General features: G+C 38.8%; 1 protein-coding gene across 3 annotated transcripts in view; it reads left to right on the top strand.

The window, feature by feature from the left end:
- Positions 1-13,792, top strand: part of lrfn1 (leucine rich repeat and fibronectin type III domain containing 1) — a 137,457-nt gene that overhangs the window by 66,043 nt on the left and 57,622 nt on the right. For all 3 annotated transcript variants that reach the window (XM_085131745.1, XM_085131744.1, XM_085131743.1), the window contains one exon: positions 3,216-3,267. The gene's annotated coding sequence lies outside the window, so the exon portion shown is untranslated. The remainder of the gene's footprint in view (positions 1-3,215; positions 3,268-13,792) is intronic.

Genomic DNA, 13,792 nt, shown 5'->3' with positions numbered 1-13,792 from the left:
AACTCGACACAGAAGAAGAAGTGGGGGCATGTCTCTATCTGATGTAATTGATTGCTACTGAACAACCTCTAAAGGTTGCTCTCAATGTCAGGGTCTTTTGTAGAGACTTACCTTGTTTACACTTGGTAGAATGGAGAGTTTGGGTTGGTAAATATTTATTGCTTGGACAAACACGCTTTCTCTGCCATGGCTGGGACTGATAAAAAGGCCTGTTGAGATTTTAATCAAGATGGCTGTTTTGGCAATTAAATTTGACAGAGGAGAATCAGAGCTATTCCTATGTTGTCATTACTCCTGAAAAACTGTTCCTCTTTTCCTTCATCTCCTAAAGCTTCAATTAAAAATGATAGCTCCATGTGCACATTTAGTGAACTGGGGAGAGACAGAAAGAAAGCTGCCTTGAACAATTTTAACCTATTTACATTTCTGCAGTGGCTTCAATGAGATTTGACATTTTCTTTGTGTATTTGGGAAAGTGTTTACACCAAACTTAGATGGTACATGCTGGGTTTATACCCAGTCAGTGCTTTAATGTAGAAGGGAGGAAGTAAAGGATCATTTGTCACGTATGCTGTCAAATCAAGAGGCAGAGAATCAGTTCATAATTTAGCTTGAAACTTTTCCTATTTACATCCAAAAACGTGTTAATAACAGATCATCTGTCTGCCAGATATTGCCATTGGTTTTTATGGTGGGTGATGTGAGTTAGTTGTTGTAAATTTAAAAAAAAACAACAACAACAACACATTTTTACTCACTTGAATACAAGTTGATGGATCCAAAATATCTAGTGGAATATTTTTGGCATGCAGTACTATGAACTCAAGTTGGGACGCTGTGTAAAATCGAAAGAAAATCACAATGAAATAAGTTTTTTTGGCAATTAACCACAGAAAACATATGAAATGTTTAAGCTGAGAAATTGAGCAATTTCTCATTCTGGATTTAATAGCAGCAACACATCTTTGTGTTTAATGGGCTGTGTTTATGATTGTGTAGCATCCCCTCTTCTTCTAATAACAGTATGTAAACATCTGGGAACTGAGGAGAGCAGCTGCTGGACTTTTGGAAGAGGAATGTTGTCTCATTTCTGTCTGACAAAGGATTCGAGCTGCTCAACAGCCCTGGGTCTTCTTTACTGTAACTTTCACTTACTGGTGGTCCAAATGTGTACAGGCAGGCCAGGTCAGCAGTTCAGGGAGTCTTCTGTTATGAAGCCATGCTGTTTCAATAGCTGCAGTATGTTCTTTAGTATTGACTTGCTGAAATATGCAAGACATTGTATATGTTGCCCTATAACCTGTATATAACTTCGAGCATGGTGTCTTTCCAGATGTGAAGCTGCCAGTTCTATAAGCAGTAATGGGTGGCTGTAGCTCAGGTGGTAGAGCAGGTCATCTACTGATCGGAAGGTTGGTGGTTCGATTCCTGGCTTCCCCTAGTCTACATGTCAAATATCCTTGGGCAAGATACTAACCCCAAATTGCTCTCCGATGCATCCATCGGAGTATGAATGTGTGTGAATGTTAGCTATGAAGCACTTAGAAAGATGTGCTTGTGCGAATGGGTGTGAATGGGTGAATGCACAAGTTGTGTAAAGCGCTTTGAGTGCTCAGAAGAGTAGAAAAGCGCTATATAAGAACCAGTCCATTTACCATTAATCCATCCTCATACCATCAGAAACCTGGGCTGTTAAGCTAAATGCTGATAACAAGTCAGATGGTTCCTCTTCTCTTTTCTCTGTAATCTGGAGGATGCAGATTACCCATGTTCATAGTTTTCCAATTGCCTCATTATATTTCAAATGAACAGTGGCCCAAAGACAATGGTGGCATTTCTGTTTCATGTTCACTATAGCTTCTTCTTTGTGTGAAAGAGCTTCAGCTTGCACTTCTGGAAGTGTTCCTGAGCCCATGCAGTGATTTTAACGCAGGAGCTCTTGAGGGCCTGAAGATCACAGGCTTCTGATATTGAGTTTTGGCCTTGTTCCTTTCACACAGAGATTTCTCCAGATAATCTCAATTGTTTGATGATGTTATGTACCACAGAGAAGTGTGAGAGATATTCCCAGCCTTTGCAATTTTACATTGAGAAACATGATTCTGCAATTTGTAGATGCAGTCTTTTGCAAATTTGGGTATCTTGTGCATCTTCTGAGAAACTCTTCCTCTCTAAGATGCTATTTTAGACCCAGTGGTGTTACTGACCTGTTGCCTATTAACCTAATTCTTTGCTAAATGATTTTCAAGTCTTTTCTGTTTAATACCAATTGCGTTTCCAGCTTTGTGTTGCCATCAAATTCCAAATGAGCTAATATCTTCATGAATTCATAAAATGTCTTTTATTAAAGATTTGGAGAGAGGAAGCTAAAGCCATCTATCTGTAAAAACCTGATCCTGCTTTGACCTTTTAGCATAAAGGTAGTAAAAGGTTTTGGTATTGCTAATAAGAGGTTTAAGGTTGGTTCACAGCTTTGAGACAGTGCAGAAGAATCAGTGCAGATGTTGTTAATTAATGAAATGATTAGTTAGATGATTAATTTAATTCATTAAATAACTGTTTAACTGAAAAGGCGGGTGTAATTAATGAGCTGGGACAGATTGTTTCCGTGCCCGCAATATAATCTTTAATCGCTTGGTCAGTGTGGAGGCTATATTGGATTAAAATACCTTACGGTATTTCTTTATCATTCTATTAAAGTTATTACCTTTACTGAACCTCTCGATTTTTCTATGGGTGACATCTTAATAATAAAATTTGCAGCGATAATGCAGTGTGTTACTTAGTGCATGGCACAAAAGAAGGTCGCAAAACCCCCAGAAACGACATGTTCAGCATTCAGCAGTCGGCATTCATTGAATCCATTCATCCTATTTAATAGCTGTAATGACAATCCAAGGTTAATTATTATATAGACTTGAGAAAAATATTAATTATCTATGTAAAGCTGGAAATCTTCTTTAGAGTAGGAGGCAAGTACAGCGATATTTCTTCTCGAAAATTCCACCTGGGTAAGAGGCTCTGTAGGCAGAAAATTATTTGTTCCACCAAGACAGAAATATCAAGTCATTTGTATTAAGTCTGGGATGGAATCAAAGATTGAACTATAAATTGAACCTTTTTACAATTCTGACACTATTACAACTGCTGCCATATGGCCCCCAATGTTATTTGTGCCTGCACATTAAGGTGTGACCGTTTATTTCTCTCCGCAGGCTGCTTTGAACTGAACCCTGTGAGGAGCATCCAAAACAGCCCAGTATTCTGGTGAGTTCCCAAATTGAAATTAAAACCCTTTACATTTGCATAACACTCTACAAAACATCCAGACTGTTAATGTGACAGGAAAGAGATGGCGGCAGTCGGACAGAAAGGAAGAGGCTTTGATAACGATATGCTAAAGGAATATTGTCACCCTTTGACTCGATCGATCGCTCAGGGTCAATGTTTGACTCATCACGGGAGCATATTCCCTTCACGAAGGCAAAGCTTGCAGTTTTACTCTTTCATTTCCTTTTTTCTCCCACACGCTAGCTCCAATTGAGAAACGGAGCAATTCAAAAGCACAGCGTCTCATACTTTTCCTTCGCTTTGTCACGTACAGCTTTAACCACATGTTCACATATAGAAAGGAGAGAGCGGCAGAGAGAGAGATCCTCAGCCGAGTGACTCTGTTAACTATCCTCTCACATAGGCAGGGTTGGGCTGGCGCCACGGCTGTTTGCCTCATAGCCTGCGCAATGGGAGTCGGCTCCATTATCAGAGCTGCTGCTTCACCACCCTGCAGCAAACCCAGCATCCTCCGCTCCTGCAGATTTAATTTCTTATCTCAATAGAGAAAACAGCCTCTCTGATGAATGGCAGAAAACACCCTGGGCTGCTGCGAATACGGATTGAGAATACATACAATAGATGGTTTGATAAACTTACGAATGTGTGCAACATTGATTCCTCAAGAATTGGCGGTTTGTCATATATATTCAAAGGAATTTTCTTTATACAGTAAATAATGACTAAGGGAAGGAAGGTTGTCTTCACCATTATGTAATGAGTCAATTATTTATGAGCCTCCAATGAAGCATATATCACACCTTAAGCAGGATCCTTGGTAGATGAACACCTATAATGTGCCGCTGTTATTCTAAGTTGCCCTCGTGTTTCTGTTTGCAGATAGATAGAAGCTGCTTTTCAGCTGCTGTACTCTCACATGACATAAACTCGCCATGAACTCATGCCTCATGTGTGCTTCCTCTTGTCAAAAGTCTTACGAGAGCACATTATCACCGCTCAGAAAATAGAGCAGCTGGATGTTTCTAATGACAAGTTTTCCTAAATGCCTTTGTGCAAAAAAACCCCCCAAAAAACAAAGGATATGCAAGCTTCTTACTGCGACGTCGCTTTAGATTTTTTTTCTTCTATTGTTTTCACGTTTGCTTTAATTGCGACTAGTGTAAAAATGTCTTTCTTGCTCCAGGAAGAATGGACATGCTGTGACTTTTCAAGCTCTTTATTTACAGCTTCATCAATGTCAGGAAAGCCACTACAGTGGTAGTTGTGTGTCAACATTCCCATAACAAACAAAAGTTATTATTTGAGAACAAAGAAGTAATATGACTGGATACACCCTTGCTAAATTAGTTTTCCTGTGTTTACAGTAATCACCTGGTAGGTCTGTACTTGAGGAGAGTGGTGCTGTCTTATTTGTGGTCTAAAGCTTCAAGAGTAATTTATTACAGTCATCAAATTTTCATGATCTTCTCGGCTTGTGGGAGGTTTTAACCAGTGGTGGAGAAAGTTTTCAGATCCTTTCAGTAAGTTGAGATTTGAAGGGGCAAAAAAAGAAAAAAGAAAACACACATTAGATTTAAATATTTAAATATATCTCTCGTCTAAGCCCCCCTCCAGATGAGCACACACACATACACGCTAGAGGTGGGAATCACCATACATCCCACGATACGATATTATCACAATACTTAACGCACGATACGATATTATTGCAATTTTTTAAAATATTTTGCGATATTCAGATTCTGTACATAAAGGTAAACTTTATCAATATTCATTTGATCTAATATCAAAGTCTCACACTCAGTCTTTCTCTCATTTCAGTTTTATTGTTGACAAACTGAAAGGTTTGTATTACAGTCTAGTCCAACTTAACCGAATGCATCCATCTGGTACAATTATAGCTATTCTGAACTATGCAACTGAAGAATTTGAAAGTAGATTAAAACAAAATATAATTTTACATTAAATAAAAAAGTTTTAAACTTAATTAAAATAAAACATGTCTTAAATTAAAATAAGTAAACTGTCATGTTTATTGCTGCCAAAAAAAAAGTTAAACACATTTGCACACTGAAGGAATGTCAGGATTCTTGCTCAGAAAAAGGATCAACATGCTCTGAAGTCAGAGAACAAAAACTTTTTTTGTAACAAAATATCGATTTCTGCTGTCCCTGTATCGATACATTATTAGCAAACAAAATATCACGATACTACACAGTATCGATTTTTTCCCCCACCCCTAATACACGCCAAAAACAAGTCACTGCTGACTTTTAGCTTCACTCAAATTGAACCTAGGTGAAAGTCATCTGTTCACCCTGTTGCACCCACACATCTTATTTCCCTGAATGTTGTTCTTCATTCCACTTTGTATTACTCACCCAGTTTGGTCTGAAAAGATCTATGTTTGGGCAAAAGCTGCTGTATCAGGCTTTAACCTGTAAAGAAAGAGGAGGTGCAGAGGTTTTTGTTTCTTTGCAGTCCGCTTGAGTCATAAGATGCGAAAAGGTTATTATTACAAAAGATGGTTTCTGGCCCAGCTTTTAGCTGTTTTCACACATAAATGTCACACGTAACTGTCTGAATGATCAGGGACGCACTGACCAGTCTTGCTCTTTCACACGTAGCATGTGTGTTTGACACTACTGGAGATACTCTTTGGTTTAGGCAGGGGCTTGGGGAGGGGGGACACCAGGATAGAGCGTGCAGGTGACGTGATAGAAATGTCATCAGAATGCACACTCACCTTTGTGAAATATCTGGGCAATTACTCGCTCTGTTCACACTTGGGCTCAATCTGACATCACATGGACCTTATACAGATTGATTCTGACATTTTTTGTTCTCACATAGCGAAGTTCAAGACTTCAGCGCACGTGTGAAAACAGCTTTAGTTTCCAGACTGTGACCCTTTTTAACAAGTTAATGTCCCTTGATCATGTATTTCAAGTTTCAGCTCTGGTTGAACAGAATATTATTAAATCTAAACAGAGTGTCAAGATCTAAGAGATGTTTCAGTGTCTGTAGCCTTAAATCCAGCAGACCCGCCACCATAGCTGGACTGGCCATCGGGCATACCGGGCATTTGCCCGGTGGGCCGCTGGCGATATTTTGTTTTTATGGGCCGATCGATTTTTTTTTTTTGGAAGGGTATAAATAATGAAAGGTGTTGGATTGGCCAATTGGTCATGATCGACTCTGGGCTGGACCAATTACAGCCGAGGAGGTCGGATGCACCCTCCCCCTTGTTTAGCAATCTTATAGGCCATCCATCGGCTCTTTGTTACTTCGGAAACATGGCTTAAACAATTTCCACGATGTAATCCGATAACAACCGATCTCTTTACCCGTCGGCTTCCCGTGGCTGTCATGCAACAGGTGTTGTGCCAAAAAGTGATTTCCAATGTTTGCGTGTATTTTTTATGTGTAATATCTATGTTGGTAAATAGACTTCGGTGAACAGCGTTTACAAAGGGGCTATATATGGAATTAAAAAATTATCTGTTTTTTCAAGTATCTTTACAACTCTGTGTTATTGTACTTACATTATAACCAATCCGGTCCTTTATCCCCACTTTAAATATTTTTACAGAACTATTGTAATATTTGAGCCATTTCTGCTGTCCAACTACTTCTTACAAAAGACATTTTTAATGTTAATTAGACTTTTTTTCAACGGCATAAATAAAGGTTATATAAAAGTTACTGCCAAAGACTGATTGCGGCTTCTACCTTGTTACACTAATGTTGTTTGTAGCTCAATATGACTTTATGTCATCCATGAGGGATGCATTTGACATATGTTTCACATATTATAGCCCAACAAGTTACTTATAGCAATTTAAATACGAGCAATCAGTTTTTGGCAGACAATCACTTTTTGGCACAACACCGGTTATTGCAGTTAATAATACAACAGTTTCTTGCCATTTTTTGTGTTTCTTTTTATCGCTGTGTAACTGAGTTCAATTGAAAGCCTGCATGCGCTAGTACCGCTTGCCACAAGTTCCCAGAATCCTTTGCGGTTTTACCCCTGAATGATGTCACATTTTTGGTGGGCCGGTCTCAGGTCAAAATGCCCGGGCCAATTTTTTGTCCCAGTCCAGCCCTGCCCGCCACACACAGGTCTGCCAGTCACACAGTGGATAAGCCAATGGTAGAAGCAGCACATTCACCTGATATGGCAGCTGTTTGAGACATTTTGTTGTTTCACAACATGTGCAGGGTAACTTTGCCAAAAATCGTCTTTGGAAATGGCTTGTAAGTGACTGCTGGTTAACATGTAGCACACACATGCAGCACATTAGTCATGTTTTTCTTTTCACTAATTCCGTTGTCTGGCCACAGGAAGGAAGGCTTTATTAGGAATTTGTCTGTGTTTAAATAAGTTATGTGTAAGCACAGAGAGTCAGAGAGAAACAAATAAAAAACTCTACGATAAAAACACAATTTTTAGTTTCCAGGTTTCCAGCATTTCTATCTGTGCCTCAGCATTACAATTTCGAAATATCTCTTGGCTGTGAGATAAGGATTTTGCCACTGTGGTGCAGACCACATTGCCATAAAAATAAAAGTAATCCACTTGTATTTAGTTTCCCAGATGCTGGGAGTACATGAGGACTCTTGTGTTCACTCTTACAGCCAACAACAGATTTGGTGTTCTTTGCTCCTGATTGAGATATTTTAGCTTGAAAAAGCAACTCTGGTGAGGAAATAGCAGTGGCTGCCTACTCAGGCAGATCTCTTCTAGTGGGGGTTATGCTTATGTGGTTTTGACGTCACAGCCTGCTGCAAACTTCACTGGTTGGTTTAGAGGCAGACTTTCTGGCTTGTTGGGAAAGAATGGGAGGATGGACTTTCATGATATTTAGTGTCTTTCTACATATACAGAACACATCATTATTATTATTATTATTATTATTATTATTAGAGCAGGGCGATATGATATAAAAATATTTATCACGATATACATTTGAAAATTTGCAATAACGATATAACTGACGATATAATTGACACTAGACAAAGTACTTTACAACTCCACAACTTTATTAGTGCAAAAACCCCCATCAATGTATTTTCACTTAAACAAGCAGCTGTTTTTTATGTGCATTAAAGTTATATAAAAATTTAACAGTGCAAATGCAAATTCCTTTGTGACAGTTTAACCAAAAGGCATTTCCAGTGGAAATTGGCCGACATATCCTCAGCATAACCATGTATAATATCCACAAAACTTAAAAAGAGGTTATACACACACAATACGGTAATATTATGTTGAAGCACAGTACGTATCACTCCGCCAGGCTCCTGCCTAATATAGCCGTAATGCTCCAACAATCCATCAAGCGGTGCGGGTTCGTAGCTTAGCAAAGTCGTACTAAAACATTTGACAGATTTTCGAGCGCCGTGTACGACATAAAATCGTTTCGAGGTCAGTAAATACAACCAGAATTCATACATATGGCACACGGGATTATAAGGGGCACTGTCGATTGTCAGAAAAATCAAAGGTGATTTTAAGTGTGCCGTATTTTCCAAACAACACGGTAATAACGACGGCCCGCTAGCATGCGCTACCAAAAATAGTGCTTTGTTGTGTATCTGACGGACGAAAGCTAAACCAGTTCCACACCACTGAAGTTGCAGCATTTTTACAAACCAATTCTGGTTCATCCGTTTCATTCAACAATCTACTTTCGCCCTTCTCATTCTCCGTTACCGCCATGCTTTTTCCGCCATGTGCGTATGAAAACAAAGGCACTGCACATGCTCGTTTTACCCATATTCTATCGCGATATTTCATTTTCTTATCGTTGCCCGACATTATACCGGTATTACCGTGAACGATATGATATGGCCCAGCCCTAATTATTATGTATTAAGTGATTTAGAAATCTTATTTATTAATCACTTACTACATTTAAAACTTTCAAACAAAAGGGGAACAAATCTAAAAGCTTCACATATGCTGTAATGCAACAGTGCAAAAAAAAAGAAATGACCAAAGATTAACAACAACACTGCAAATGCACCATATCATGATATGTCAGTGAACATGGACACATAATAGTGCAAATATTGAATCTGATCATGTTTCTGATTGCTGGGGTTTATATAATGTGGCACTTTGTGAGGACATTGATTTTTTTCTTCCTTTGAACTGGCAGTTCTGCAGGATACATTCTGCACAAAGGGAGTGTCTCGTTGGTGCGCTGCACAGGAAAGCAGCTATCAGTTTATTTGGCACTTGGATAGAAATAGAAAGTGTTTAAAGGCAAAACACTTGCATTAGCAATTGAATTCACTTAGAAATACATAAAACGAGATGTAGAGCTTCTTATGGACTAAAACGAGCAGAATATCTGCGATTCTCTGTTGAGTTGATTGAGCAAAGAGAAGATTTGTCTGTGAAGGTTCTCAGTCATCAGTCAAAGAGAAGATTTAACTCAGTGGTGTAAATTAAAAACAACGTGGACGACACGGTCTCGGATTATGATTTATTTTCTCAGGGAGGCGATTTTGGTCTCCTTTGGTAGCGAGCTGAGTGCAGGAAATGAGTTTGACACCTTTGACATGTTATTACATGTGCAATCCAGGTTACAGTACTTTGGTTCATTTTACCTCTAAAAGCTGTTATACAGAAAGACTGAAAAGAACAGAGCTCAGCACAGAGTAAGGACAGTTCATTACTGTAGATAGTGGACTTCATGTATTTGGTGTGATAGATAGATAGATAGATGTGGCAATACATGGATTGGGCTTGTTTGTCCATCACATCCCACAGATGCTCGATTGAATTGAGAACCGAATCATTTTTGAAATTGAGATTCCTGAACCATTTTTCCTTTGTGGCAGGGCACATTATCCTGCTGAAAGAGGCCAGAGCCATCAGCTAATATTGTTTTCATGAAAGGGTGTTGTTGTTGTTCTGCGACAGTGCTTAGGTAGGTGGTACATGTTAACATAACATCCACATGGATGGCAGTACCCAAGGTTTCCATAACCAATTATTGCTCAAACATCACACTGCCTCCATCAGCTTGCCATCTTCACATAGTACATCTGGGTGCCATGTGCTCCCAATGGGAGAGTTGCACTCGTCCCCAGGCATCCAAGTAATTCATTACTCCAGGCCAACCTCTTCCATTGGTTGATGGTCCAGTTCTGATGCTCCCTTGCCCTTTATTGCCGGTTTAGCGGTGGACAGGGTCAAGATGGCTGCTGTGACTATGCAGCCCCATACACTAAAAACTGCAATACACTGTCTATTCTAACACCTTTCTATCAGAGCCAGCATTAACCTTTTCAGCAATGGAAACAATTAAAGCCTGTTGACTCGGACAACATGGCCGCCCATAACCCTGGCGTTGGTTCACCACTGTTGCTTCTTTGGACCGCTTTTGATAGATACTCACCACTGCAGACCAGGAACACCCCACAAGAGCTGCAGCTTTGGAGATTCTTGTTCCCTAATCACATGTGCTATGAAGAAGGGATAATCAGTGTTATTCATTTCACCTGTCAGTGATCATAATGTTGTCTGATTGGTCTATATGCCATTGTTAGTGCAAATGTGTGTGATTTATCTAGTTGTTTCTTTGTTTCTTTTAGAAATTTAAAAAAGAAAATTACAAACATCAGCAGCACTCTTCTTCTCTTCACAAACTACGGAGGATAATGATAGTGTTGAAAGCCAATATTTCTGAAAAATTGAAAACCGGATGTAATGGGTTTTGTTGTGTTTACTTAAAGAAAAAAGAAAAGAAAAAAAAACTTGTGTTTCAAGAGTGAAGTGAAGATTGCGAATCAAATCCATCCGATTTGCCAATTCAACAGTCAAAACAAATCAAGTTTATCTGTGCACACTGCAATCACTGATACTGAGCCGCTTGCTGACAGTTTAAGGGCACTATTGGTGAAGAACACATTAGTTGTAAATGTAAGTTTGCAGAAAACGAAATAAGCGTGTAAATAAATAATCATTGTGCACTTTAATTAGTGCTGATACTATGGGATGCTGATAAAATGCTTATTTAACAGTTCTCCTTCCCTTAAGTTGACAAAAGCTTCATAAGCATTACCTCAGGTTATAAAAATTCGCAGAGTTTTCTATTAAGAATAAAAATCATTTCCAAAGTGCTTTATTTAATTAATCTGCCCTAAGCAAGGTATTTATAGATGATGGACTAAAATCAACAATGTAGACGTTTTGGTATGTAGTGTGCAAAAGTCTTCATCCACTCCTCATTTCTGTCTATTTTCCTTGGAAAATGGGAAATAGGTGTAATGATTTATTCAAATTTCAAAAACAGAGAACAACTCTAATGTATGATCACCTTTATTCCTCAACACAGCCTGATCTCCCTTAGGCAAGTTTTCTTGTAATTTCTCTAAGAAGTCTTCAGGAATTGTTCTCCGGACTTCTTGAAGGACATTCAAAGCTGTTCTTTGGATGTTGGCTGCCTTTTTGTTCCATTCTCCATCAAGATGGTCACACACTGCTTCAATAATATTGGGGTCTGGGCTCTGGGGAGGCCAATCCATGGCTGATAGCAATCCGTTAAGTATTTGTCTTTCCAGGTATGATTTTACTGCACTGGCAGTGTGTTTGATTTATGGTCATATTAAAAAGTAAAGCTGGTGCTCAAAAATTTTCCAGATGGTATTACATGGTGGCTCTGACTGCACTTCTCTATGCTCCTAATTCCATCAGTTTTGACAAATCCCCAAACCATGACCGAGTCTTCAGTGTATTACAGATGGTTGTACACTGTTGCGCTTCTCTACTGACATCCTTCATATATGCTGGTGGCAATTTGAGCCAAAAATTTACAGAATTGATTCATCACTCAATAAATCCTGTTACCACTGATTTTCAGTCTAGTTCTTGGCAAACCTCAGCCTTTTGTCCCTGTTTCTCTTTCTTAAAAATGGCTTGACTTTCAGATACTATTCATCTGCTGTGGTCCATTTTTCAGACCTGTCACTTCCTCCTTTTTCCTTCATTTCACCAGTTTCCTTAGTTTTTTTTTTTTTTTGTAAGGACACACTGCAGTCCATGCCAAGATATCCCAAGTTTTCAGGTAAAAGTTTTTTTGGGAAACACCTTGATGGCTTAAAAAAAAAAATCAATCAGACTGCGGTTTTATTTTTCACAAAGTCTTCTAAAGAGAACATGTTTAGTGACAGGCTGCTAGTAACAACCTACTAAATTATCTAAAGATACAATTTAAAACTAGTTCTCTCCTAAGTTTTATTGTGTGGAGACACAACAATGGTTCATCCCTTGAGTTAGGTGCTTTTTTCAAGGTTGAATGATTTATAGGCCAGTGTAAAGTGGCTTAACAAACAAAAGCCATTCCTTTGACAATAATCAGGTAGAAGAACTGGATTAAACCGAGTAAAAACCTAGCAACTTTCCAAAGAAAAACCTTTGTGTTTTTCTCATGTTAGCATACAGCAGAAAAAAAAGCTAAACCAGCTGCCGTGAGTCTAGTGCTTTGCAAAATGAGAACACATTCAACACGCCAAATATCAATGCACCAAAATATAGATTTCTGCCTCATTTTGAAATTGGGCTCCCTCCTTGCAAATATCTGTTTCGATGGCTTCTGCTTTTTTTCTCAAGATGCTATAATTAAACAGAAGGAGGCCGCGACCCTCCTTTATTCTGTGTCAGTTTGAGAAATGGCTGTTGTAAAATGCACTGTGTCAAAGCAGCACAAGCTGAACAACAGCGGATCTCACACGCAGTGGGATCCATTTTAAGGTGTGTGTGTGTATTTAAAGATTTGTAAACTAATCTTCATTTCTGCCACCACATAGATATTTGAAAAGCCACCAAAAACCCAGATTCTGGCAATTTTTCTAAACAGCATTACAACACATATTCATCTTATCACAGAAAGGTGTATATATATATATATATATATATATATATTGCCATCTGTGAATCAAGACCCTTGAAGGAGCAAGTATCTTATTGAACAGCTTAGATCCGTGATAGTCGTGATAGTTTCAATTATAGATAAACACATTAGAAAATGGGGTTAATAATAGTCAACGTTAAGGTCTATTTAACAGAGTTAAAGAATCTTAAGGTTCTCAAGAGTAGCACTCCATCACCAGATAATCTTTGTGAATCACAGAAGAAAGACTTTTACCTCATAGGTTTACACCCACAGCACAGTCCCTGATCTGACAACATCCTCAGGATAACTCTCATATATCATCATTAGAAAGCACAGACCCAGGCACTTTGTCAGAGTTTGCCGTCCGGTGAAAAGGTACAAAGAGGGCAGAAAATAGATCTCTTTGATGAACAACAGATTATGATGGAGAGGTGAGCAAACATTCCTCTCATTCCCTGCCCACATATGCGGTGTAGCAAGACTTGCTATCATACACAGAAGCAAATTGATGTCTGATCCCAAAGACAAGCCACAAATGGGATGTAATCCTCCTGGATCTTTGATTAAAACTACAGAGAAATCTCTCTTTT

The sequence above is a fragment of the Neolamprologus multifasciatus genome, chromosome 14, assembly GCF_963576455.1.
Source record: "Neolamprologus multifasciatus chromosome 14, fNeoMul1.2, whole genome shotgun sequence".
In the NCBI taxonomy this organism is placed as follows: domain Eukaryota; kingdom Metazoa; phylum Chordata; class Actinopteri; order Cichliformes; family Cichlidae; genus Neolamprologus; species Neolamprologus multifasciatus.
This window is presented reverse-complemented; position numbering and strand designations above follow the sequence as displayed.